Here is a 13950-nt window from a genome sequence, read left to right as displayed (position 1 = left end):
TCTTCTGAAAGTTTCCTCCTGCCCAAATTCATTTTTGGATGTTTATGTCTCTACAGAAACAGCATGAAAGGATTTGAACAAAAATAATTTTTCCACAGAGTAGGGGCACAAGTTCTAGAACTGTAAGACAAATCAATGTGGAGTGTTGACAGTGGTGAGCCATTCGGTATATTACTTTTAAACAGGATGTTATTCTGTCCTATCAGCTAGACATACCTAATAAAATTACCTAACATGTATTGAGCATTCACAGCTATATTCATTGCAGAGATGAGATGAGAGAAGATAAACAAATTCTAGTAACATGAGCAGGTGAGAGAATGAGCTTTCAGAGCTGAGTCTAACCAGTCAGATACAAATTCAGATCATTCTGATGCAAAGACCAAGCCCTAACACAAGATCAATATGGTTTCCTTTACTGTGTCTTTCTTTGCACTGTTCTCACATGAATTCAGTTATTTCCTCACTGGAATACTTAGATACTTATAAAATGTGTCCTTTCTTTCAATAGCCACTTACAGTTGGGGAATTGATTCTTTTCTGTTTGAAAGCATTTCCTGTGTATGCATTAAAAAGACACTTTAAGGTAAGCTCCCTCACCACTCTGTAGTTCCACAAGTATAATTCAAAAAAACAACCTCCTTCTATTTTATGAGTGAATCAAAGCATCAACAAAGATTAAAAATAATCACCACATATGTATGCTTCCTATGCTGAGCCTCAAGACTCTCTCAGCATTGGTTTTCTGTCAACAAATATATCCTTAAGCATAATATTTCCCTTTTTACAGACAAAGTTAAGGGGATCCTAAAATGCCTGTGTTAGTGCCAGAAAAACAATCTCCTCCCCTATCTTTAATTAAGACTTGTGTCTGACAATAAATCCATTTAAAAATGAGCACAAGAACTATTGAACCACATCACCGCTGACTTTTGGCAGAAATAAGTAAAACCTCTCTCAGTAGTATGTAAGTCTAATCTCAATTATTAATAAATATATAATGTAAACAAAGCAGCAGTGATGTGTCTGTCTTTCTGGGAAGTCTCAGTGTTCATAGAAACAGAAAGATATTATTAATAAATCCTTCTATTTCCTTCATAGGTGTTCATGTTTGTTTCTGTTTATGTTTCCAGTATTTAAGATCAATATGGTTTTTTTTAGTCTATATACTTAAGATGCACAAGATATTTTGATATACATACTCATGGTAAAAGGATGACTACAGTCAAATCACTCACATAGTTAACTTTCTATGTGTGTGGAAAAAGCACCTAAAACCTATCTCTTAACAAAATTCCAATGTACAATATTATTGACTACACTTTTTATGTTATACATTTAGATCTCCAGACATACATCCTATATAACTGCAAATTTTACCCTTTGATCTACATCTGCTCATTCCCCACCTCTCCATTTGTGGAAATCACAATTCTATTCAGCTTCTGTGTAATCTGTTATTGTTTTTCTTTATTTTACATATAAGGAAGATTATGTAGTATCTTTTCATCTGGCTCATTACCTTTAGAAAAATGTCCTCCAGGTGTATCCATGCTAGTACAAATGGAAGGACATCCTTTATTATTTAAAGGCCAATTATATTTCATTATATATGAATATAAACCCTGAATATCATAACTTCTTCATTCATCTATTTGCCAAGACTTAGATTTTTCCATATATTTTCTATTGAGAATAATGCAATAATTGACTATGGGAGTGCACATACCTCTTCAGGATACCGATTTCCTTTCCATAAACAAATATGTCTACTCTATAATAGTTCGACTTGTGATTTTGGAACTTGACAATGTTGCAAAAGTAAGACACGTTTAGTAGGAACCATGCTCTGAATTTTCAGACTTTCCCATTTTAGCAATATGATGTATGATACTCTCTAGTGATGCTAGAGAATACTAGCAAACCACAGCTCACAGGAGGAAATAATGGATATTCTATAGTATACTATGTTGCTAGCTATGACAGGTTAGGTGTATTAAATGCATTTTCAGTGCATTTATTACACTTGCAGTGAGTTTATTAGGACATTGTCTCATTATAAGTCAAGGATTTGGTGGACATTTGGTAATTCTGTTTTTAATTATTTTGAGGGACCTCCATACTATTTTCATAATGAGTATACAAATTTACATTCCCACCATGGTAAACATGGATTCCCTTTTCTCCTTACCCTTAGTACTATATCTTTTCATTTTAACAAATGTGAATTGATTTCATTGTGCTTTTGGTTTGCATTTTACTAATGATTAGAGATGTTGAGCATATTTGCATAGATATACTGGCAATTTTCATGTAGTTTTTGAAGAAATGCCACACATATTATTTGCTCATGTTATAATTGGGCTATTCTATCTATGTATTCTACTGGTTTACATGAGTTTCTTATAAATATTCCATATTAGTTCCTTATCAGATATATGGTTTCAAAATATTTTCTCTCAATCTGTAGGTTGCCTTTTCATTTTGTTGAATACTCCCTTTGCTGTGTAGATTTTTAGTTTAATTTACTCCACTTGTTTACTTTAGTTGCTTATTCTTTTTGGTCTGAAAAAATCATCTCCAATAGCAACATAATGGAGCTATTTTTTTGCTTTATTTTCTTCCAGAAGTTAATACTGCGGGTCTTGTGTTTTGATATTCCATTTCAAGGAATTTTTGTGTACAGTGAAAAATATCTACTGCATATGAATATACAGTTTTCAAAGCACCATATATTAAAGAGACAATCCTTTCCTATTGTGCCTTCTTAGTGCCCTTAACAAGAATTAGTTGACTGTAGATGATGAGACGCATTTATGGGCTCTCTATTCTGTTCCATTGGCTATATGTCTGTTTTTATATAAATGGCATACTTTTTTGATTACTATAGTTTTGTAATATAATTTGAAATTAGGTAGTTTGATGACTCCATTTTTGTCTTTTCTCAAGATTAACTAGTCAGGTCTTTTGTTTGAAATATATATAATCATATATGTATGATTATATGAAATTTGATTTCATATAATCATATTTGTATTTCTGAAAGTAGTGATTTTGATAGTGATTAATTGAATCTGTATATTACTTTGAATAGCATATAAAATTTAATACTATTAATGACTCCAATTCATGGACACAGGAGATTTTTCTATTTATTCTTGCCTTCTTTAATTTCTTCTATCAGTTTTTTTTCAAATTTCAGTGGAAAGACAATACTTTGAAATATACCAATCAAGAAACTGATTTGTCTTTTATGCTAGTAAAAATAAAACTATTTTCTGTTTTTGGATAGGGCATTACTAGTGTAAAGAAATGCAGCTGATTTTTTAAATTGCATTTTCATCCTATACTGAATTCATTTGTTAGCATTTGTCAGTTCTAATAGCTTTTTTTGTGTGTATGTGTGAGAAATCTTCAATGTTTTCTACATACAAGATCATGCTATCTGAAAAATAGAGATATTTCTAATTTGTCTTTTATGGTTTTGATGCCTCGTATTTATTAATTCATTTTTTTTTTTTTTTTATTGACTGCTCATGCTTTTGTCTAGTACACTGCTGGATAGAAGTGACAAGAATGGGCACCCTTGCCACTTAGTGAGTCTTAAAGGAAATGATTTCAGTTTCTTCCTCATTGCTTATAATATTAATAATGGGCTTTTCATAAATGGTCTTTATTAATTTGAATTTTTTCCTATACATAAGAGTTGCTATTATGAAAGGATGTGGAACTTTTACAGTGCTTTTTTTTAAATCTGTTGAAAATTATTATATGGTTTTATTTTTCATTCTCTTAATGTGGTGAATCATAATTATTGATTTGTTTATTTTATATCAAACTTAAAATATAGAGATAAATCCCATTTGGTTGCAGTTTGTTCTTTATATTCCAGAGAAGTAATACAACAGACCAACCCTGCCTTGTAAAGTATCAAAGTCCTACTGAAACAGTTTTATGTTTATTTGTTTGGGGGGTTTTAGGTTTTTTTGTTTATTATTTTTTTTAGTTTTTTTTTTTTTGTTGTTTTTTGTTTGTTTTGTTTGTACCAGGGATTGAACCCAGGAACACTTAACCACTGAGCCACATCCCCAGCCCTTGTTATTTTTTATTTTCAGTAAGTTGCTTTAGGGCCTAGCTAAATTGCTGAGGCTAGCTTTGAACTTGCAATCCTCCTGTCTCAGCCTCCTGAGCCACTGGAATTGCAGGTCTTCACCACCATACAGGACTAAAACAGTTATTTTCAAATTTATTTTACTTGATCATAAAATTTAAGATTAAACTAAACAATTTTCTTCTAAAATTTCCATTCTATTTTAGTATTAGAAAACTATATATTACAGATGTAATAAAAAATAAAGATTAAAGTGAGTTCTAGAATTGGCCACTTTTCTTAATTTTAGATTGAAATTCATTCTATAAGAATGAATTTCCATCATACTTATTATGTTATATTCATTCCTATTATAATTTGTATATGTGTAATATATGTAAATTATGTAAAATACAATTTTGGAATTGGAAGTTGGCTGCAATTCTTTTAGTTGAATATGCTCTCAGGAATTACAATGAAGGAAATAGAAACTACTTATGATCAGGAGTTTCGTCAAGAAACCTCAATAGGAAGATACAGTTATATATTTATGAGTAAACTGCTAATATAATAAATTGATTGAGGCATTGGGGAGTCTTGAGGTGGTTATCTAAAGAGTTTATCTTAGCAAAATCTGTAAAGAGTTGTCCATATTTTCTCATACCAGTGCAAAGCTTCAAAAAGAGTTATTCCAGACAGAGCTTCCAATCACTCCTGCAAGGTAGGCGGGCCTGCGACCCACCGGCAGAAGAGGAGCAGCAGCCTGCTGAGAGGCAGAGCCGCCCCCTCCCCCTGCGCCGGCAAGGTAGAGGGAAGTATGACCACCCACAGAGCAGGCCCAGCGGCCTGATGAGGGGCAGAGCCGCCCCCCACCCCCTGCTCCTGCCAGGTAGGCGGAACTGTGACCACCGACAGAAAAGGCCCAGTGGCCCGCGGCGGGGCAGAGCTTCCAATCATTCCTGCAAGGTAGGCGGGCCTGCGACCCACCGGCAGAACAGGAGCAGCGGCCTGCTGAGAGGCAGAGCCGCCCCCTCCCCCCGCGCCTGCAAGGTAGACGGAACTGTGACCACCATCAGAACAGGCCAGACCTGCAACCGACAGACAGAACAGGCCCAGTGGCCTGAGGAAGGGTACAGCCGCCCCCCCCCCCCGTGCCTGCAAGGTAGGCGGACCTGCGACCCACTGGCAGAACAGCCCCAGAGGCCTGCAGAGGGGCAGTGCCGCTGCCTGCGCCTGCAAAGTAGGCAGAACTGCGACCACCGACAGAACAAGCCTAGCGGCCCGCAGAGGGACAGAGCCGCTGCCCGCGCCTGCAAGGTCGGCGGACCTGCTACCGACCGGCAGAGCAGGCCCAGCGGCCTGCCAGCATGGTAGGCACATTGCCCCAATTGGAGGAGGGGCAGAGCCGCCGCCCGCGCCTGCGAGGGAGACTTTGCAACTATACAAGACCAATATAAATATATAGGGGGAAAATTCAATAGCACAACAGTTTCACCAAGTAGAAAGGAACGCGAACAGTATGAAGAGACAAGGAAAGAAAGGACCACAAGCAATGCAGGTCAACTCAACGTTAGAAGAGGTAATAGCTGCAGCAGATGGAATGTCAGATAAAGAATTCAGGATATACATGCTTCAGATGATCTGGAGTCTCAAGGAAGACATCAGACAGCAAAATCAGACAATGAAAGATCACTTCAACAATGAATTACATAAACAAATCCAAGAAGCAAAAGATCAACTATACAGGGAGATAGAGGTTATAAAAAACAAACAAACAGAAATCCTAGAAATGCAGGAAGCAATAAACCAACTTAAAAACTCAATTGAGAATACTACCAGCAGAGTAGAACACTTAGAAGATAGAACATCAGACAATGAAGATAAAGTATTTCAACTTGAAAAGAACATAGACAGCTCAGCAAGACTGTTAAGAAACCATGAGCAGAACATCCAAGAAATATGGGATAACATCAAGAGACCAAATTTAAGAGTCATTGGGATACAGGAAGGGACAGAGTTTCAAACCAAAGGAATGAGCAATCTATTCAATGAAATAATACAAGAAAATTTCCCAGACTTGAAGAATGAGACAGAATCCCAAATCCTAGAAGCCTACAGGACGCCGAATGTGCAAAATCATAAGAGACCCACACCTAGACACATTATAATGAAGATGCCCAACATACAGAATAAGGAGAGAATTTTAAAAGCTACAAGAGAAAGGAAGCAGATCACATTTAGGGGTAAGCCAATCAGGATAACAGCTGATCTTTCAACACAGACTCTGAAAGCTAGAAGATCCTGGAATAACATATTTCAAACACTGAAAGAAAATGGGTTCCAACCAAGAATTGTGTTTCCAGCGAAATTAAGCTTCAGGATGGAAGATGAAATTAAAACCTTCCACGATAAACAAAAGTTAAAAGAATTTGCAGCTAGAAAACCATCTCTTCTAAACATCCTTGGCAAAACATTACAGGAAGAGGAAATGGAAAATAACAATGAAAACCAACAGTGGGAGGTAGGACAGTAAAGGGGGGAAAATAATCAAAGAGGAAAACAAACCATGTTTAGTAACATAAATAAACAAATATGGCTGGAAGAACAACCCATATCTCAATAATAACCCTAAATGTCAATGGCTTAAACTCACCAATCAAGAGACACAGGCTAGTAGAATGGATCACAAAACAAGACCAAACAATATGCTGCCTACAGGAGATGCATTTGATAGGAAAAGACATACATAGGCTGAAGGTGAAAGGTTGGGAAAAATCATATCACTCATATGGACTTCGGAAACAAGCAGGAGTGTCCATACTCATATCAAATAAAATAGATTTCAAGCCAAAGTTAATCAAAAGGGATAAAGAGGGACACTACATACTGCTTAAGGGAACCATACACCAACAAGACATAACAATCATAAATATATATGCCCCAAACAATGGTGCAGCTATGTTCATCAAACAAACTCTTCTCAAGTTCAAGAGTCTAATAGACCACCATACAATAATCATGGAAATGGAAGGAGACCCTCAGAGTTATACAAAAGTACATACAAGAGGAAGTGAGGGGAAAGGGAAAAATAATACAAGGGGGACAATGAATGTCAGTAGAGGGGGCAGAGATTGAAGAGGGGAGGGGAGGGGAGGGGAGGGGGGATAGTAGAGGATAGGAAAGGCAGCAGAACACAACAGACACTAGTATGGCAATATGTAAATCAATGGATGTGTAACTGATGTGATTCTGCAATCTGTATATGGGGTAAAAATGGGAGCTCATAACCCACTTGAATCAAAGTGTGAAATATGATATATCAAGAACTATGTAATGTTTTGAACAGCCAACAATAAAAAATTAAAAAAAAAGAGTTATTCCACATCATTGGGAACTTATGCTCTTGAACGTTTTAAAGATGAATGATCTTAGATATTCAAATACATATACAATATATAAGCAAAAATGAACAGTAACATTTTTGAATTGACTTCCATCATACTTATTAATTTAGATCTAATATATGATTTTCTATTCCTGTTTATTCCTTGAGTAACAACTTCTCCCAATGACCAGCAAAACAGAACAAGAAAACTCAGATACTTCCAGTTCTTAACTTCAGCCACTATCATATCTGGCCTTAACTCAAAAGCGTAAACAATTAAAACTGTTGTGAGTCTGATGTCTATCATATCATGGAAGAATAAATTTAACATAAATAAAAGTTTGTTATTTTTACTCAAAATGACCATGTAGTTAAATACATCTTTATTCGGCTGAAATAAAATTATAAGAGCACAAATGAGAATATATACACAATGAAGAGAAGAAAATGAAGTTCAGAGAGAGGAGTTGCTACTTGAAGAAAAGAACATTAAACAAACTTCAAGAAGGAAATTGTATTTAGTAAGTCAGTAAATCAAGCAGGAAGGAAAAACTGAACTCAGAGATTAATAGGAAGGTCCATTTGAGGTGAGACCCAGACCCCTTTCTGCAGGCTTCACTGATGACTTAAAGGCAACCCTTACCAGAGGCAGTTAAAGTGAAATCAAGATTTTGAACTTTTTAAAAAGTTTTGAACCTAAGATATTTATGCTTGTGTCATTCCTATGTAGTACTACCATGAAAACAATTTTTTTCTGAATTTTCATGTCAAATTATGTTCATAATGCCTTTTGGAATAAATAAAAAGAGATTCAGTGGAGAGGCATGCTGACACAGCATTATGGAAATTTTCTCACAAGGAAGGATCATAAAGAGAATGAATGTTAAAATGGGGCTCTGTAAACTACTTCCTGTGAGTCAAATGTAGCTGCTAGGCTGGGTTTTTGAATATCTTAAAAACTATAAATATATTGCTTAACTGCTGAAAAATAAGAAAAAATATTTGGTATAGACATGATATTCAAGTTGATTTTCCATAAATACCTTTTATTGAAACTCAATTGTTTATATTTTATTTATGACTCTGTTAGCCCTATAATACAATAGCAGAGATTAAGATTAGGTAGCATGCAAAGCCCAAAGTATTCATTATCTTCCCCTTTGCAGAAAATATTTTCTGAGGTCTTTCCTATGATATAGAACAACAACGAAGAAAAGCAAAATAAGGCAGGACAGAAGGAAAAAAAAATTTTTTTCAAACAGCGATATCTGATGCTAGAACACCAGAGAGTGTTATCCTTAAAGCCTTAAGAAATAAAACTAATTCTTAACCTAACTTTGAGTAGCTTGAAAAATATTACACAGATAGAGTAAAAACTGATACATATTCAAACATATATGGTCCCAGAAAATTCACTGGCTTTGTCTCATTCTTAAGGTGTTACTTGAGGATGTGTTTCAGCAAACTGAAAGAGAAAAGAAAATGACAAGACTTTGGGTTCTGGAGATGGTACAAGCAATTCCAAACAACAGGAAGAGAACATTCAGGATTAGAGATTTTGCAGAATCTTACTGTGTTTAAGGAGATGCAATTTTATTTTTAACCTGAAAAAAGTTTATTCAACACTCAAAAAATAAAAATTCCCCAACTCATAGTCTAATAAGAAAATGAAAATGAAAAACAAATAATAAACAACGAATGACAAGTAGAATAAGAGAATTTTTCAGATTAAGTGGTAGGAAAATTCTCCTTTGATGTACTCATGTGTAAAAAACATTTGAATGATGAAAAAGGAAATGTCATCATAGAATGTTTCATGGTCAATAAATACAGGGTATGTAATCACAGAAATAGTTATGGTAACATCAATGATATTTACTAGTGTTCAAATGTTTATAGCCAGTTTATGGACAAGGCAAGAATGACTTGTTTTTCTTGTCAGTGCAGAAAGAAGCTGTTCACAACACTGAAAATGTGAAAATGGAAGTGTTACTGACTGGGGATCAGTGAGTTGGGCAGGGAGGTCAGGGGACTGATAGTTTAAGTCTGCAAGAAGAGGAATCAAGATGCTGGCTTAAAAGTGAAAAATAGAAATGTAAGTATATAATTTAAAACACCAATGCCTAAGGCACATGAATGAGCAAAAACAACAGATGCAAGAAAATATGCTGGACTGCTACTCTAGTGACAAAATAGCAACAATATTTATATTGCTTTTTAGCACATCCTAAGGACCACACATGGAGACAGACAAGAAGAGTGTAACAGAGACAGAAAAGAAGAGTGTAACAGAAACAGACAATAGTGTAAGTATTGGGTGCCATTTCGCAACCTTAATGCCATTTTTTGAAAAGTGGGACTGATGGCAGTTGAAAAAGTTTAAATGACAAATGGAGGTGAAAAGAATGGTAATAAAAAAGTTTCACACCAGAAGAAGAAAGAAATAGTAGCAAAATCAAATGAACCTTTATCTTTCTTAGTATGGACTAAAAAAATTCTTTATTGTTGATTGATGTAAGAATTTTTTTTTTTCAAAATTAAATGCAAGCCCTAAAAACTAAACAAGGTAGACATTCTTACAAAGTTTCTCTCTGTAGACAGAGAAGGTGCTAGAGAGTGCTGCTGTTCCTCATAAGATCCTTTATATATTCTGACTTTTAAAAATAACATTAGTTATATATTCAATTTGTTTTATAAAGTTAAATTTTTCTCTAGAAAAAGTGCTCAGGAAACAGCAAGATTTGTATTCATTATTAATATGGTAAAAAGTATTACTATCTTTCTGTTCAGGAATGTTATATGTGAGTTTTTTTCATTATTTTTTATTTGGTTCATTATAGTTATAAATGAAAGCAGAATTTTTCATACATGCATATAACAGTTTGATTAATTTCTTTTTCTTCCTGTTCCCTTCTTCTCCTCCACTGTTCTCCCTTTTTAAGTGATGTTATAGTTTAGACATGAGGCGTTCCCATAAAGTTTATGTGTGAGAAAATGCAAGAATGTTTAGACATGAAATGATTGGGTTATGAGAACCTTAAACCAATCAGTGCATTAATCCACTTGAATGGATTAACAGGGTGATAAGCAGGTAGGGTGTGGCTAGAAGAGGTAGGTTGCTGGGGTGTGTGCCCTTGAAGTATATATTTTGTCTTGGTGAATGGAATTCTCCCTCTGCTTTCTGATTGCCATGCCATGGTCAGCTTTCCTCTGCCATGATTTTCTGCTCACCTCTGAGTCAGCTGTTTATGGACTATGACCTCCCAAACCAGGAACACTAAATAAAATTTTCTTTTCTAACATTGTTTCTGTGACCAGAAAGATCTGACAAAAACAAACAAAAAACACACCAAAACAAACAACAACAAAAAGCTACCTAAAACAGTAAGTATCTAAAAGTCCAAAAAGATCAATTTTGCTGTGATATTTAAGAATGTAGGCAGAAGTTTTGGGGTATGTGAACAAAATAGAGATGAGATGGGCAAGAAGGAAAAAGGGCAGGGATGCCCATTTGATGGGGCAGAGGCAAAAACGTTGATTTTCTAAAATTTGTTCCTGGGACACCAAATAACTTTTTGTCTAAAAACAATACCATGCTCAGTGGTTGGTTGTAGTTATTCGTCAGACAGATCATTAGATTTCTATAGTTCTTCCAGCATTACAAAACTCCTCATAAGGTATCTTGTGTAAGCATTTTAAAAGCATCAGGCAATGTGAACAGTAACAATGAAAATGAAAGCACCTGGGGACTTATTTTCTGTGTTTCTCTCTACAAATCAATGTTAACAGTGGTTGACTCCATAGACAAAGAAACATGCACAAAGAAACATGCCAATGAGATAAGAGCAATAATCAATGTTGGCAAATAAGGCATGAGGTGCAGTGAAGACACTTTTTTTTTATTGTTAGTTGTTCAAAACATTACAAATTTCTTGATATATCATATTTCACACTTTGATTCAAGTGGGTTATGAACTCCCATTTTTACCCCATATACAGATTGCAGAATCACATCAGTTACACATCCATTGATTTACATATTGCCATACTAGTGTCTGTTGTGTTCTGCTGCCTTTCCTATCCTCTACTATCCCCCCTCCCCTCCTCTCCCCTCCCCTCCCCTCTTCTCTCTCTACCCCCTCTACTGTCATTCATTTCTCCCCCTTGTATTATTTTTCCCTTTCCCCTCACTTCCTCTTGTATGTACTTTTGTATAACCCTGAGGGTCACACCAAGCAGTGAAGACATTTTCACAACAGTATCCGAGGTCCAAAGTCATGTTCATTCAGAATGAGACTGTTGAAACTTGTGTGCAATCATAAGAAACAATTATAAAAAACATCATCAATTACAGGTGAGGAACACAAACAACAATAAGAATAACCAGCCCAAGTAATATCACTAATAAGTTTCAGAACCAGGACAAAAAAATATTTTTCCTCAACATAAAACTGTTCTCATTTATGAAAACTTCTTTGCAACAGAAGTCACCTAGGAAAAAAGTTTGTTTCCTTTAAAGAAAAGGACTGTGGAATTACCTTCACAAGTTACTACTGTGCATTTTTCAGGGGGCGGGGGGTGGAAGTAGAGGAAAGGAAAAATAAACCAACAATGAAACAGAAAAACTAGATATTCCATTTTCAAAACGGGCCAGATCAACACTGCCTATCTCTAGTTTTTGTATGACCTTGGACCCAAGATTAACTTGTACTTCATAAGAGTAGTTAGCATCTAGTAATATTAGTAAGGATTCATGGTCTCCTGGCTAGATGAAGATTGATTATCAAGACTGGATTTGCATCTGTTACCTGTATCATTCACATTTTCATAAGAAATTCAAGTTAAGCTGGCATGTTCATTTCTTTCTAAAGAAAGATACTATGACATGTGACAATAAGTGAAATTAAAATTTGAGCATCCGTAAGCTTTTATTGGAAAAAAAAATCTATACTTCTACAAAACTTAAAATATTTATTATCCATCCCTTGAAGTCAGAGTTTGCAGACCTCAACCCCAAGATATTGGCAAGAATGAGGACTTTGACTGGGATATTAAGGATATAGTTAAATAAATAAAAAGTAATGCCTAATTATTATCTATTTGTTTTTATGTGGTGCTGAAGATGGAACCCAGGGCCTTGCACATGCTCGGTGAATGCTCCACCTCTGAGCCACAACCCCAGCCCCTAAGGCATTACTTTTTAATTGTTCCTTAATCTTTAGAGCGGTACCTAAAGTGTAGTAGCCTTATCTGTGCATTATAGGAGAATGACACCGGGTTAGAAGAATCCCAAGGCAGGCCTTGCTTTTCTACTTTGTTTAGTTTTGCTTATAAAATGTCTTAGACTGGAGCATGAGGAGTGCGAATTACAACTCCAAAGTCAACTTGTTATCTGAAAATAACTGCTTGTGGTTTGACAATTATGTTTTACATGGTTTTCTATCATCTTATTGCTTATTGAAAAAAAAATTCAGCAGTGATGACAATGACTTAATAGAAGAGGCCCACTGAGCTATATTACATTCCATCTAATGATTAATCAACATTCCATCTAATGATTAATCACAACACCTGTGATGCGTTGGGCTAATTCCTATAGAAAATGACCAAGGAGTTAACTTATAGTAGAATGAAAGCCCAGAAGAAAAGATATCAAGGAGCTAAATTAAAGGTTTCTCTGCTATAAAAATCACTAAAATTAGCAAACAGAACAAAAACTTATTTTGAGTAAAAATATGAGTCTATAAACTTCATGGTAACAAGGAAGAGAAAAGTTGTAGAGCCAATAATAAAGTACTGAATGTCTAATGATTGGCCTAAGAAAGTTGAAAAGAAAAGGCTCTATCAACATGACTGAGCCAGAGAATGCTGTAGATCTGGAATTTCCTCTGCTTTGTGCTAGTAGGAGGTGGGAGAAACTTTAAAAGGTGGGGCCTAATGGGAGATCTTGGGTCACTGGGGCCATCTATGCTTTTGAAGGGCATAGTGGGAATCTAGTCATTTCCTCTTTCCCTTTTGCTTCCTGAACATTACTGGTTTTGCTCTGCTAAATGCTCCCCTCATGAGACTGTCCCTCCACCATCCCCGGTCAACACCTAAAAGCAATGGCTTCGCTCAATCATGGACCAAAACTTCCAAAACTGAACCAAAAAGCCCTTTACCTTTAAAAATCAATTAGTTTGAGTATTTGTTATGGAGACAGAAAGCTGACTAACACAGAGGGGAATCACATCATTTGAGAGTTAAAAGAAATAAGATGCTTTAAGAAAGAAGTCAGAAAGCATTGAACAGGACAGTGAGAGGCAAAGATGATGACTCACAGAATATTTTTAAATGAAATGCAGATAAATCCGTCAAGGGGATAAGGCTATGAAATTCTTACTGGAAATAATACTAATACAGCTTGAAATTAGATATCCAATAAAATTTTAAAATGGGGAAAACTGAAATACTTACAGATATTTTATATTTTTAA

The sequence above is a fragment of the Marmota flaviventris genome, chromosome 4 (genome assembly GCF_047511675.1).
Source record: "Marmota flaviventris isolate mMarFla1 chromosome 4, mMarFla1.hap1, whole genome shotgun sequence".
Classification (NCBI taxonomy): Eukaryota; Metazoa; Chordata; class Mammalia; order Rodentia; family Sciuridae; genus Marmota; species Marmota flaviventris.
This window is presented reverse-complemented; position numbering follows the sequence as displayed.